The following is a 15898-nucleotide window of genomic DNA, read 5'->3' on the forward strand; positions in this document are numbered from 1 at the left end:
TGGCTCTATCCCGGTTCCTCCTACCCTATTTACAGATGGATGGGGACATCAGGGGAGTGTTTAAAATGAACTCTGACACATGCACATGCCCCAATAGCAGCCCCGTTTCCCTCTGCAGAGCTGTGGCGGGCTTTTTAAAGGGGGGAACTCGACACGAAAAAGTGACTCAGTGACTTGGAAAGTGCTCCTGTTATGACTCGTTTTCGAGTCAAGTTGCAGGGGGCAGAGATTCTAGTCTCAGCTCAAGTCATGCCATGCTGGTTTTTCCCATCCCTGGTAAAGGACATTGGGCATGTACAGTTTTAAAGAGTTAAAAAAATTCAGAATGGACCAGGGGTGTCAAAGGCATGTTACACAGTGGGCAAAATAGCATTTATGGCTCCTTCAGAGGGCCAGAAGTGATGACATTAAGCAGGAAGTGATATCATTAAGCAGGTGATGACCAGAAGTAAGCACTTTGTTCTCACTTAGGAACTCATTAGCTGCAAATGACAGAAGAGAAAATATGCAAATCTTGATCATATTTTCAGGATATGGTAGAGTATAATTATCACACAGGCTGCTCTTTCAGCAATGCTGCTTCTGTTGAAACGTCACTTCACAGCTTAGCAGTTTAGAGCAGCTGATGATGGTGCTGGGAGAGCCCAATTATCACACGGTCTGGGTAAAGGGTTTCTGCGGGCCAGATACAACCCACAGGCCTTATATTTGACACCCCTGGTCCGGAGTATGGGGGCACCTACCAAATAACATGCAGAATCATATGAAGAACTTGTGCCCTAGATCATCGACACATGTACAGAGTGGCACAGTGCTTAGCCAATGCTGAATACCAGTGAAGAGCCAGAACAGGCAGGGAATGAGGAACAACAGCCAGAAACAGAGAAGGCAGGTGGGATGGAGCAAAATGGGAAGGAGGCAGATGGTGGCCATTTATGTTGTGATCATGGAGCCACTGAAGGGGTCTCAGTGAACCCCAGGGCTCCTAGGACTGCTCTTTGAGAAATGCTGAATTGCAGTATTTAGATTATTGCAAAGGAAATATAACAGGTTGCAAGACCAAGACCATGTTCTTTATGCTGCGATGTATATGTTGTGCAGGTGAACAAATCTCTGTGGAATCAAGAGAATCAGTTAGAGCTACAGCAGCCATTATTCCTCCTCTAGGGGAAAAAATTATGAACCAGTATAACATTAGAAAAGCTGTCCTTTATTGAGCCCTGATGGCATAAGCCAAGTGATTTATCCCTAGAAAGAAAAAAGCAACCAGGTTTGCTGCAGGTTATTAGCAAAGTTCTCACAGCAAATTCATATTGGCCTCCATTTTTCAAGAAATTCAGGATCTAAATTTGTCATTGTGGGCACCTTTGTGAATGAAATTCATGTCAGGCAGAGGCTTTTCAGGTGAGAACTAATCTCCAGCTGCATCACAAAACAGGAAAGATAAAATTCCAAGATGTGGAGAGACTTAATGATCCAAAGTCATCCCAGCAAGCCAAAGATCTACAGAACATTTTCCCCTTTTTGTAACGAACAAGCAGTCCTCACTGAATTCTCATTCGCTTCAGAACTGTTGAGCTCGCTTACGATATTAGGAACAGAAAATGCAAGCTGAATGATTCTATTTAGCAGCTGCTGTCCAATACAAACGTGCTCTGCAGAGAGAATGGCAGATCAATGACGTCCTGGACAGCCACAGAAGGCAGCTGCAGATAGTCTTTCATGACCAGCAAGACAAGTGCAGAGATACTGTTGCAATGAGTCAAGGTCAGGGGGAAAGAAATCTGCTTAGTATATGTACATCCAAGCACAGGATGACTGGAGATTTTTAACAGCATTTGAAATCCAAGCAACTAAAATATGGATTGTTTAGACTGCACAGCACAGAGTGCTTCTTTAAATATACGCAGGTACCTTTAGTATTCTCAACCCTTTTTGAAAGGCAAGATGCTTCCTGACTTTTTAACAAATTTACTTGGACTTTGAAAAAAATATAAAGCCAAATTGTTTTTAAAATTACCTGCGGCCCTGTCCATCCCTCATACACAGCCATGAATGAAGAGAGGGCTCAGCTGAGCCCTTCCCACCTGCTCATGGCCTGGTGCATATATAGTATCCAGCACAGTGCAACGCTCTTGAGCATGACATGGAATCAGAGTTCTGAGCATGCCTCTGATAGTGTTTCTGCTTTGGAACACCAAATAGCCTGGATGCATTTTGCAAGATTTGTAAACTGCCCTGGAAATGTGATTGGAGTGTGGTACAAAAATCTTTCACACAAAACCAGATTGTCACTCTAGGAGCACATGAGTCTCCCAGTGCATGGTAACAGCTGGGTGCATGGCAGTGTGTTCTGCAACTCTATCTGTGCCCACCTGAAGGTGGAGCAAGTGTGTAGTTGAGGGGGACCTGGGAGAAGCAAAACTGATGTAGCTCTTCCACCAGAGCATGTGCTGCATCCTGTAGAAGGGGCAGTCCCAGAGGTCTCCAGGTAAAGAAACATTTGTTCCCTTTCCTGGGGGGTAAGCCTCTGCCATGCGTCTAGTTGCACCTGCGCCAACAGTTTAGCAAGTACATAAGAGCAACCCAGCTGGATCAGACCAATCTAGTCCAGCTGTATTGCAAAGTGGCCCACCAGATGCTTCTTGGTGCACACAAGACAAGTGCCTTTATCCTATTGCCACTCCTTTGCATTTGGAGGTAGCCTACTTCTGAAACCAGGAGGTTACATTTAACCAACATGGCTTGTAGCCTGTAATGGACTTTTCTTCCAGAAATCTGTTCAATCCCCTTTTTAAATGGCATCTAAGCCAGATGCCATAACCACATCCTGTGGCAAGGAGTTCCAAAGTTTAATTACCCTCTGGGTAAAAAAGTATTTTCTTTTGTCTGTTCTAACTTCCCTACACTCAATTTTACTGCATGTCCCCTGTGGACTCAGGATGTCCAAGTGGACTCAGGAAGCTGAATTGAGACTGGGAAGGGGATAGGATATTGGAGCCACCCTTTCCAACCTTGATCCACCATCCTCCATGCCTTTATCTCCTCCCTGCCTGGTTCTGCCCAACCCCATCTCCTTTCTGCCATTTGCTCTGACTTACTAGCACCAGGGGGTGTGAATGAACCACTGGTGTACCACCACAGCCAACTGCAGCTTACAGCAGCAGTCAGTTTGCACAAAACGGTGTGTTGCATTTTGCAACAGCCGCAAAGGACATGTTCTGGTAGCATAAGGCCCTCATATGATTGGGCTGCAAGTGGCCTCTTGCACAAGCAGAATTTGAAAAAATGTCAAAGAAGCTTCTTATAGCACTGGGTCAACTCCTGTGCAAACTCTTGCACAGGCATTCACTGTACATCACTAGCAGATACTTTCCTTCTGCTCATGGTTCTTTGGGTCCACTCCATAGAATTTACAGACCGATTCTGAACAATGCTACTTGTATGAAATTAGACATTTGAGTCACTCTAAATTATTCTCAACTTGAAAATGGCTTTTCTTCCTGAAGTTCGAAGATACCTTATAAGGGAAAGAACTCTGTGCGGTTGAGATTAAAAGAGTTCAACCGTGAATATAGCAAGCATTACTGGAGTCCATCAGATGACTGCTTCTTTAATATCTATTGATAAATTGAGAACACACTTTCACTTCTGTGATTAATGCCCAGAGGCATATCATTTTCTCTTTGCCAGTCTTGGGATTTCATCACAACCCTTCCTGGACTTTACAAAAGTCCAGGAAGCACAATCTTTCAGTCAATTCTTTTTATTCCTTTTATTCCAATTTTAACTTTAAAAAAAATTTTTTTTAAAGGAAGCTACATTATTAAAACCAATTTATCTCTGTATGAATGCAAAACAAAGGATATGATTACAACCCTGCATTTTTCCACTGTACTTTCACATTGTTTAAAATCTTCTGCTTAAGACATTCTGATCCCACCCTCCTGAAAACACACTCAGTTTAAGGACCCTCCAGGCTTTTATTTCTTTATGTTCCCTGGCCAAGCCTTTGACCTCAAAAAATGAGGCCTCATCTATAGAACTATTTTAAAAAAAACAGATATAATATGCTATTAATGACGGAATTGTGTTTTATATGTGGCCATCAATATACATGGCATTTGACAGAGAATGAGAAGACAGACCCCTGCCTTAAGGGACTTACAAAATAGATATTGATAAAAAGGAGACAGTGGGGAGGAGGGGATGGAAACAAGGGGAAAATATGCAAGATTTCAATTACATCACTTAGGTTTCATGGCAGAAGAGAAAGAGAACCAAGGCAGAGTGCCAAAGGCTTCCTGGAAAGTAACATACACCTGACCAAACAGTACTCTAGAATGTTATCCTATTGGGAAAAAGAGAGCAGGGAATACTAAGGCAACATATACATCCCAAAAGCATTAGGATTATACTTAAGGTTCCAGGAGGCGAGTCTTCTTCTTGTAGCAAAAGCATTAAGCCCATTTTTTCCCAGCCCCCAGGTGTATGCATTTGGTCCCCGTTCCGTATATTCAAAGTTGAGCAGAAAAGACTTTGAATCCTGTAGCACTTGAATGGTTCACATTTTGACTGGGGTAAAACCACAGACCACTCTGTCAGAAAATGATGCTTTATCCTCAGTTAGCAGTGACAGAAATAGGAGATGAGATATATGAGAGAGAGACCTGCAACAAAAGAATGTCATCTCTCTGACCCAAATGCCCAATGGACTTGAGCATGCACTGCCCCTTAAACATGCCTACTCTCTCTTCTCACTCCAGTGAGCTGCTGGGTTTGTTAACTTGACCCCTTGACACTGCACAGCTCCTGTAGCCACTGAGCATCGGGCAGTTTGGGTCGTCCCCCCCCCCCCCCGCCTTTGCTTTTAATTGACAAACTACTACAAACTTCTTCTGCATACCCCAGAGTAGAAACCTCTACTTTGCATGAGGGTGATCCCTTTTTGTGTACAAACTGATAGGTTTGCCTCAGTTCTCTTTCAGTGTACAGATATACACATGGATTCCAAAGAAAAAATATACTTTTCCAGTTGGGCCTGCAAACTGTGAGGGATAGAGGTGGGTTTTCTGCAAAGCACAAATACATGATAACAACTATGAGAGAGTGACCTATTCACAGTAGTGATCACTAGCTAAGTAGCTATATAAGTTGGCAACCTTCAGTCTCAGAAGACTATGATATCACGCTCTGGATGGTGGTTCTGGCACAGCATCTAGTGTGGCTGAAAAGGCCGATTCGGGAGTGACAATCCCATCCACACTGGGAGCAAGTGTAGTGTGTCCCTGGTCTGTCTCCCTGGCTGTGGGCCTTCCTTCTTTGCCTCTTTGCCTCAGTCTGTTGGCCAAGTGTCTCTTCAAACTGGGAAAGGCCATGTTGCACAGCCTGCCTCCAAGCGGGCTGCTCAGAGGCCAGGGTTTCCCACCTGTTGAGGTCCACTCCTAAGGCCTTCAGATCCCTCTTGCAGATGTCCTTGTATCGCAGCTGTGGTCTACCTGTAGGGCGCTTTCCTTGCACGAGTTCTCCATAGAGGAGATCCTTTGGGATCCGGCCATCATCCATTCTCACGACGTGACCGAGCCAACGCAGGCGTCTCTGTTTCAGCAGTGCATACATGCTAGGGATTCCAGCTCGTTCCAAGACTGTGTTGTTTGGAACTTTGTCCTGCCAGGTGATGCCGAGGATGCGTCGGAGGCAGCGCATGTGGAATGCGTTCAGTTTCCTCTCCTGTTGTGAGCGAAGAGTCCATGACTCGCTGCAGTACAGAAGTGTACTCAGGACGCATGCTCTGTAGACCTGGATCTTGGTATGTTCCGTCAGCTTCTTGTTGGACCAGACTCTCTTTGTGAGTCTGGAAAACGTGGTAGCTGCTTTACCGATGCATTTGTTTAGCTCGGTATCGAGCTAAGTAGCTATGCTATGGTAATTTGACATCAACCATGGGAAAGAAATGCAAAGGCACAATTCATTCCAAAATGAATCAAATGGAATTTGATTTTGTGATACAAAATTGTGATATTTGGAATTTTGCAATACAAGGACATCTGCAAGAGGGATCTGAAGGCCTTAGGAGTGGACCTCAACAGGTGGGAAACCCTGGCCCCTGAGCTGCCCGCTTGGAGGCAGGCTGTGCAGCATGGCCTCTTTCAGTTTGAAGAGACACTTGGCCAACAGACTGAGGCAAAGAGGCAAACAGGAAGGCTCATAGCCAGGGAGACAGACCAGGGACAGGCTACATTTGCTCCCAGTGTGAAAGGGATTGTCACTCCCGAATCGGCCTTTTCAGCCACACTAGATGCTGTTCCAGAACCACCATTCAGAGCGCAATACCATAGTCTTTCAAGACTGAAGGCTGCCAACAACAAATGGAATTTGCTGATAAAGTCATACTCCAGTCTGCCTTTGAAGCTGGAGTTCACAGCAGACTGTGATCCTGCAGTGTTCTGCCAGTGATTTCTGAATGTTGCCACTTAGCTCAGGAGCATGAGAGACCTGTTCCTTTTGTGGATGTTTCCACCACCTCCGATGTTGGCACGGAATGTTTAAGATCAGGGATAGTGCATGCCTCTCCATCACTCAGATCCCCCCAGTTTTGCTGCCCCATGAGTGAGCAAGCACACACATGCCCATGGATGAGACAGGAGGGAGGCACACCCATGCTCTCTTCCCTTCACTTACCTTGGGCTCCTCACAGCCTCCTTCTACCACATGACTCCTGCTTCAAATGAACAGGAGGAGCACAGCATGCTGGGACTGTGCACCTAGAGCAGCTCAAGGGTAGGAAAGGGGAATACAAGTGGACAGACTCCAGATGGCCTCTCTCTGCCCTCTTGATGCTTCTATATGGCTCAGTTGGTAGAGCTGCTCCCTTGTATGCCTGAAGATCTGAGGCTGCCAGTTTGAAACAACCGGAAGTACCCAAGAACTGATGACACACTGATATACTGATGAGCTGACCCTCGGTGGCAGAGAGGAGTTGCCTTCAAGTGGAGCATGGGAGGAGAAGGTCCAGAGAGAAGCCAGACCGGGAAAGAATCCAACTGGAATGAGGAGTTCTATGAAAGACTAGAACTATTCAATTGTAAAAATCCCTACGGGGGTTTAGCCTGCCTACGTAAACTGCCTTGGATTAAAGTCTGAAGAGAAATCTGACGACCAAAGAAAGGCGGTATATAAATACCTGTATAAATAAATATGTAGCTGGGTGAATGGGGGGGGGGGAGAGGTGATGTGGAGCTCACAGCTTTTTCTTTTCCCCCTTCTTCCTCCAGCAGCACTGGTGAGTGAAGGTGGCTGCCACTGCCAGAGCCCTATTCTGAGTCACTATCAGTGAGCGGTAATAAGACCAGTAACTGGAGCACCAGACAGAGCAGTTTCAAAAGCAGCATCAATGGCAGTTAGCTGAGGATGGCAGACAGATAGGGGGCTCATCAATCCTCCAACTTTGCCACTCAGTGTGATACTTTCATGTTGCTTTGCGGAAAAGCTGTCCCCATTTAGGATACATCTTCAAAATGGCTATGCTGTTTTCACAAAGAGGATCCCACCATGTGCCACATCCATAAAAAGACTACATATCTGACTCACTGTGCATTGCACATACAGTTGGCATAATTGGTCAAAGAGGGGAAAACACATCTAATTTTCACAGAGTGTACTGAAAGGCTGGATCTGAAATGGATGCTTGATATTGCAGAAATATGGTCTTAAGTTATGGTCTTATGGTCTTATGTATGGTTAGCACCTACATTTTAACAGAACCATATTTTTAAATGAGCCAAGTACATGGCTGTGTCCACTGATGGATGGCATCAGTGAGAGCATAGAAAAGCAGCCTTGGACTAAGTCAGACCACTGGTCCATCTAGCTCACTACTGTTGACACCGACTAGCAGTGGCTCTCCAGAGATTCAGGCAAGAATTTTTATTTGCCCTTCCTGGCAATGCTGGGGAGTAAACAGGAGACCTTCTGCAGATCAAGCAGGCATTCTTCCACTGCGCTACAACCCTTTTGTCCAGTGGGACCCTCAAATATGACAACCGGAGAGAGAGAGCTCACAAATTCTGTACTGGAACTTTGTGTCACCAGAAAGTATCCCCACTTCCCTTGCAGTGTCCCCCAAGACCTTCAGGGAGGTGCTGGCTGTCATCCACCCTTGCATGGACCCTTGTCTGGCAGGGTAAGCTGGGTACGCCTGGGGTTTTCTGGGCTCTGACCTGGCAGGCTTTTTGAGGTTGATCCGCATTGCAGTGGCCTGAGTTCCCCTCAGGTCTCTTCTACTCAGCCCAGTCTGAATTCCTCACCGGGAACCTGTGTGGACTGCAAGACCCCCTCCCAGCAGTGGTGAATCCCTGCCCAACAGCCAAATGGGGCTTTCTGGGGAAGATTCTTCCCCAATCATTCCTCCCTTGCTTTCTTCTCAGTTGGCCTGTATTACCTTTCTTCCTCCACACTCTCTTTTCTTCCCTCTCCATTTCACCTTCTTCATGTCCTTCCCCTCCATTCCTGGACTGTTCTTCCCACCTCTTTTCCTCCTGCCGCCTCTGTCTAAGCTGCTCTCATCACTTTTCCTTCCTTTGCTGGCTTTTTCCTCCTTTGTTCCTACCTTTCTGTCATTCTCCTTCCCACTTTTATTCCTCTTTCTGTGTTCACCTCCTTCTCTACTTTCACCTCCTGCCCTTTCCCTTCTCCTCTCACCTCCTCTAGCTTTCCTGTCCTTCCTTTTAAGCACTTCCCCACTGAGTTGACCAGTTTGCTGGCAGCTCAGCCCCCACCAAGATCTCTCTTAGCCCAAGCATCTGGCAATGATGTCATGGACTCACTGTCAACACCGTAGCAGTAGGACATTCAGCAGTAGGCTGCTCAGGTGGGGAAGCAGTTACCAAATCAGGCAAGGCACTGCTATGTAGTGAGGAAGTCAAAGGGGATCAACTTTACTTTTCTTGGCAAACATTGCCAGGGCATGGGGAGCAGATAACAGTAGAGTTTCACTGCATCTCTTTCCTCTGGATAGCTGACTATTATCCTGATAACAACATTATCTCCTCCAGCATCTTACTTTTTAATTATGGAATTCTTCATCAGATAAGTCACAAAATGTAGAAATCAAGGAATATCCAAGGCAGCGCACCCTCAGCAGGAGATTAAGGAGCTTGCTTAAGCTCTATGAAATAGAACAGTCACGCACTTCTCAGTGACTCAGACTACAATCCTATACACGCTTTCCAAGGATTAAGCCCCATTAAACATAATGGAACTCACTTCAGAGTAGATCTACATAGGATTGAACTGCTAGTCTTAAATCCTTTATGAACTCAAACTAGCCAAACTATCTGTTATGATGAGCAGCAATTAAGAGACAAGCTTCAAATTAAAGTGTCACATCTTTTACAAAATAAGACGGGGAGGGAGCAATCTGGATTACAGCACATGTAAAGGGGGTTTAAGGGCTCAAACCTATCCAGTTTTCCAGTGCTGATGCAGCTGTGCCAATGGGGCATGCACTCCACTCTTCGGTGAGGAGGTGGTCACAGAGGCCTCATCAAGATAAGGGAATGTTTGTTCCTTACCTTGGGGCTGTATTGTAGCTACACTGGTGCTAGAAAGTTGGATAGAATTGGGCCCTAAATTACCAGGGACTCGCTTTCCTACTGTAAATCCCCTGAAAGCAGGTATTATTCCCCCAAGCAGCTATTTGCAATCCCTTTCCCCAATTTAGAATAATCTTCGAATTTTAAATAAGAGGCCACATATTCCTGACATATGTAGGATGTGTGGACTCATATATTGAATAACAGAAAGTGTTATTCAATGGTGAGGAACTTGCACTCTGCAGATGCTCAGAGGACCACTTACATTTACTGTTAAGTCTTGTGTTCCTGGCATGCAAAACAGTCCTGGCAAAACGTGTTTAGACTGCCCCCATCACATTTTGACAGTCACTCCAGATCTCTTTCCAAATTGATCACCAGGAATAAATTATATTTTAGCTTTGGCGGTGCACATGCATTCAGATCAAAAGTTCCTGAAATGCTGGTTGTTAACAGATGTTCCTTTCTCTGTCTTACATACTACAGAGAAACTACCCACACAGCAGTGTTTTTTATTATAGTATTTTCAATGCAGAGCTTTAAGTTATGCATAAAGGAACCATTTTGCTTTAAAAGTTTCCATGCAAGTATATAGTAACCTTGACATTTTGCTTGAATCAGCAACCACAGATATAATGTGATTACAAAGTCAATATTTCCTAACACATATATTGGACAAAACTTGTAAAACTGTTACAGGCAGTAGGTAAACCAAAGTTCCTTGCACAAGAGACTCTAAACACCTATAATAAAATGGTCTTCTGCAGGGATTACATGTGTTTCTGCAGTTAACTCATATCATGTGTGCATATACAAGTACTGAAGCTTCCTACTCATGCTAGTGTGCCTGATGCAAAACAAGGGTTAATGGGTTTGTTTGAAATAGGTCTTCAGACAAAACAAGATAAAACATTCTACTGAAAGTTGCGATAATTGCAGTATACGTGATTATGGGCGCAATCCTAACCCCTTATGTCCGTGCTTTCCAGCTGGAAAGCGCAGACATAAGGAGTTAGGATTGCGCCCTATGCAACACACACATCTCAAAAAAGACATAGTAGAAATGGAAAAGGTGCAAAAGAGTGCGACTAAGATGATCACTGGCCTGGGGAACCTTCCTTATGAGGAAAGGCTACGGCGTTTGGGCCTCTTCAGCCTAGAAAAGAGACGCCTCAGGGGGGACATGATTGAGACATACAAAATTATGCAGGGGATGGACAGAGTGGATAGGGAGATGCTCTTTACACTCTCACATAACACCAGAACCAGGGGACATCCACTAAAATTGAGCATTGGGAGAGTTAGAACAGGCAAAAGAAAATATTTCTTTACTCAGCTTGTGGTTGGTCTGTGGAACTCTTTGCCACAGGATGTGGTGATGGCGACTGGCCTGGACGCCTTTAAAAGGGGATTGGACAAGTTTCTGGAGGAAAAATCCATTACGGGGTACAAGCCATGATGTGTATGCGCAATCTCCTGATTTAAGAAATGGGTTATGTCAGAATGCCAGATGCAAGGGAGGGCACCAGGATGCAGGTCTCTTGTTATCTGGTGTGCTCCTTGGGGCATTTGGTGGGCTGCTGTAAGATACAGGAAGCTGGACTAGATGGGCCTATGGCCTGATCCAGTGGGGCTGTTCTTATGTACACACACACACACACACACACGGAATTAACAATACAAGTAATTTTAGAACTGATATGAAGGAGACTCAAATTGGGAAGAAAGTAGTCCTATACAGCTTGAGTCCAAGATATGTTCAGGACACTCTGTTGCCATGTGATTCTGCCTGCTCTGTGTGCCATCACTTATAGAAGTTTGACAGACATGCACAGGACTAGACCTGATCCATGAGAGCTCCTAGACTTCGATACTGCTTTGTGCAGCAGATTTAGGGTGCCTACGAGACACTTGAAGACACATTTGCATGGCCTCACCTTGGGACCAGATTATTCACCTTGTTGAAACAGATTATTGTTGGATCATCAGAGCTCTTGTTGATGGTTTTGATTTCCAAACAATAAAAAGAATTCAAAACACAGTAAAATAAAACCACAAACCAACCACAGAACATTTGGGTTTCTTTCTTTCTTTCTTGGATTTTATTGTATTTTGAATTTTTTAAATATTGTTTTGTTTTATTTTGCTGCTAGCTGCTTTCGGGTCAATGGCAAGGCATAAATTCAAGCAAGCAAGCAAGCAAGAAAGAAAATGTACCCAGAACGAGTGTGAATTTTCTGTGAGGGCACATTAAAAAATAAGCATCTAATATTTGCCTTCTGTCTCTCCAGACCAGTTGCGGACCTACTATAAGTTCTGATGGGGCAATAGCCCCAGGCACAAGGCAACAGAACCCCACAGAAGCCTCTCTGAAGCAGTTTAAAGTGTTGGTTGTCCAACACGTTCCTGGGTCGCACAGAGGAACCAACGCGTTCCAGGGTCACGCGATGCTCTGTGAGCCTCAGGTGAGTAGGGGGAATGGATTTCTACACAGGGGTGCGGCAATAGCCTGCGGGGGGGGGTGCTATTGCAGACCTTGTCCCGGGCGTGGGACTGGAGAAGTCTGCTGCTGCTCCAGACCAGGCCAGCCAAAATGTGTGCCCCACAAAACTGAATGCAGCTGGTCAGATACCTCTCTGTATTTTCAGCCCCCAGACATGCAACAGATCCAGCAAATGTATTGATTCCCCAATCAGCTTTCATATATGGCTGGCTGGTTGTGTTTAACAACATTTAGCACTTGTGCAGCACTTTCTGCTATACAAGTTTTCCACATCTTTACAACAATTCTATATAAGTTTGGGCCCAGCTAGGAGCACCGATAAAATGTTCTGTCTTCCTTTTAAAAACTGTTTAAAAAAAAATATTGCAGGGGTGGATGAAAATGACCTGAAAACACAGCAGTGGGGAAGCGTTAGCACTTAGCCCCCAGCTACAGTAACAAGCTGCTGACTATTAAAAATCCTTGGGGGGAATGCTAGCAATTGTAGCTACAGCAAGGGCCAAGAGCTAAAACTACCTCCCACCCTATAGTTTCAAGCTATTGCACATGTTCCCCATCCCCCAAATTTCTCAAAAAGAAAACAAATGGAGGGCAAAACACACAACTTTATCTGCATGTCTAATTTGGGTCTATTATTGTCCCCATATTGCAGTTGGGGAATTGATGCTGAGAGGGAGCAGTTTGTCTGAGGACCATCTAGTACAGTGGTGTCAAACAAGAGGCCCACTGGCCAAATAAGACCCACAAAAGCTCTTTATCCAGCCCACTTGATAATTTGGTTCTCATATTACCACCCTTTAAGGAGTGCCACTTCTGACATGGCTCTGGGAGGGAGAGACAAAATGAGGCCTCAGAAGGCCAGGAACACTAAGGAGGAAGTGGCAGACCAAGAGGTTGAGAGAGGGAGATGTTGCTGATGTGGTGGAAGAGCTCAATAATCACGTGGGCAGCGCTACTTCTGCTGGGATGTCACTTTGCAAAGCACCTCTCAGCTACTGAGCTGCAAAGTGATGCTTCAGCAGAAGCAGCACTGCTGAAAGGGTCCACATGAATAATTGCATTCTCCCATATCTTACATAAGAACATAAGAAGAGCCCCACTGGATCAGGCCAAGGGCCCATATAGTCCAGCTTCCTGTATCTCCCAGTGGCCCACCAAATGCCCCAGGGAGCACACAAGACAACAGACACAACCTGCGTCCCGGTGCCCTCCCCTGCATCTGGCAATCAGAGGCAGCTTGCCTCTAAAACCAAGAGCTTACACATACCTACTATGACTTGTAACCCGTAATGAACTTTTCCTCCAGAAATTTGTCCAATCCCCTCTTAAAGGCATCCAGACAAGATTCCATTATTACATCCTATGGCAAGGAGTTCCACAAACTAATTACACACTGGGTAAAGAAATATTTTCTTCTTTCTGTCCCAACTCTCCCAACACTCAACTTTCGTGGATGTCCTCTAGTTCTGGTGTTATGTGAGAAGGAAAAAAGTGTCTCTATCCGCTCTGTCCATCCCCTGCATGATTTTGTATGTCTCAATCATGCCCCCCCTCAGGCACCTCTTTTCGAGACTGAAGAGGCCCAAACTCTGTAGCCTTTGCTCATAGGGAAGGTGCCCCAGCCCAGTAATCATTTAGGTTGCTCTCTTTTGCACCTTTTCCATCTCCACTATATCCTTTTTGAGATGCGGCAACCAGAACTGGACACAATACTCCAGGTGTGGATCTTACCAGCTATTTGTACAACAGCATTACAATATTCGCTGTCTTGAAAATATTGTCAAGATTTGTATATGTTCTCTTCCATTATTTGAAGCTAATGAGGTCCTAAGTGAGAAAAAAGTGCAGATTTCTGCTCACCACCTGCTTAATGACATCGCTTCCTGCTTAATGACATCACTTTTGGCCCTCAGCAGGCATCATGAATGCTGTTTGACCCGTTGTATGAAATGTGTTTGACATTCTGACTTAAGCAAAGACTAAATTTAAATCAGGGAAGCCCTGATTTGCAGCTCAGTCACTATGCCACATCAGCCCTTGAAATTTCAGTGGGTCACAAGCTGTGTAGGCCTGTTTCAAATTGTCCCTTCAGCAGGAAGAACTGCCATCTTTTCTGGTTACTCCTATGCCTATGATAGCAGTTGCACACAAAAAATGAGAAATCTTTCCCTTTCCATCTCTGCACCAAGAAAATCTTCACCTGCTAAATCTCTGCATGCCCACTTTATGCTGCTAAAGGCACAGAAACAGAACCAGGAGACAAAGATGGCAGGGCTAAGAAATGAGTCAAATCTATTATTTGTGAAGGGTGACATGAAGATACGCCTTTCAGATAGGAGAGAGAGAGATTTTGGTAGCACACTTGCTGTTACCAACCTATCTATCACAGATTGAATGAGGGGCTGAGTACCTATGATTAACAGAAAATCTAGATTCTTTTCTTCACATCCAGCTTTTTTAAGGGCATCAGTTCCCCTTTAGCATTAACCCTCCAAGCTGGTTTTGGGAAATATTGATTGACTCTTCAGCCACATATATTATTTCACTGTAACCTAAGTTCAGTGTTTGAGTTGACTTAATAAAAAAAAATTTTTATGACTCCCTGATATAGCTTGGTGGTTTTGATACACGCAAGTTTCACGGAAGTGAAAGATCAGTGGGGAGTGGAGAGGCAGTTTCTTAACCCTTTCCCTTTACACCACTTACCTGCTTAAAATCATTCCCATCTGCTCCCCACCCCCACCAGCTGCTTTTAATTCTGCTGAGGAAGACCTATGGATAACTACAACTTGTAGTGCAATTCTCAGTAGAAAAATGGCTCCCAAAGTCCATCTCCCCTACATGAGTTTCCACTTCAAATTACAACTTCAAGACTAGTGTTATATATTTGTAAAAGGCAGAAAAGAATTGCATACAACCCAATGCTCCACCCAAACAATATATTCTTTGGATTGTGCAGCTAGGTCCTACTAGCTTTTCCTTCCAAAAGTGTCCAATTATTTCAACAAGGCTAAAAAATGATTTACAAATGGAAAATGGAAGGTGAGTAACCTGTTTACTCAATGGTAAGTCCTATTGATTGCAATTAGACTTACTCCCAGGAAAGTGTACTCACCCAATCAGACTCCCTGCACACAGAAATGCACATGTTCAGGAGAAGGCTAGACTGGAATCCACCTCCCTGGAGGGAATTTTGTATGGAAAAGCATGAAAGCATGCAAGTCACACCTGCAGCATGAAACGAAGCCGCTCAGACAAAAGTTTGGAGATCAAACCAGTCATTTACATTTCTGTCCATTCATATAAATAGCAAGGGACTGGGGTGCTACTTTCATAGTAAAATGAACACACAGAAAAGGGCACTTGAATTCTCTTTCCTCCTCTGTCATCTCCCTGCAGTAAGTTAATCCAACTCCTTTCCACCTATGTAAGTCAGTATCAGAAGTGAGCCAGAAATGGAGAAAAGTGCTTGGAGCAATAAACTTGGAGGATGTTTTAACATGCCAGGGTAGGTTCAGCATTATTATCTCATGTGCTCACTTTTTATTGTTAAAGTAAGTTCACCCCTCCAACCTGACAGAGTAACAAGACAGGCACAATGTGGAAGGTGCTGCTGTAGGTACAAAGCTGCTGTAGGTTCAAGTTGACTCATGGCAGCTGCCGGTATTTATCCCGGGGCAAGGGAACAAGCCCCAAGGAGGACTCCACATGCTGAAAGTCCCCCCCCCCACATGATACAGCAGAAGCCGCATTGGAGCCGCTGTATCACTGCATGGGGAGTTAGGACTGGGCTGTTAGTTAA

Source organism: Tiliqua scincoides, chromosome 2 (genome assembly GCF_035046505.1).
Source record: "Tiliqua scincoides isolate rTilSci1 chromosome 2, rTilSci1.hap2, whole genome shotgun sequence".
In the NCBI taxonomy this organism is placed as follows: Eukaryota; Metazoa; Chordata; class Lepidosauria; order Squamata; family Scincidae; genus Tiliqua; species Tiliqua scincoides.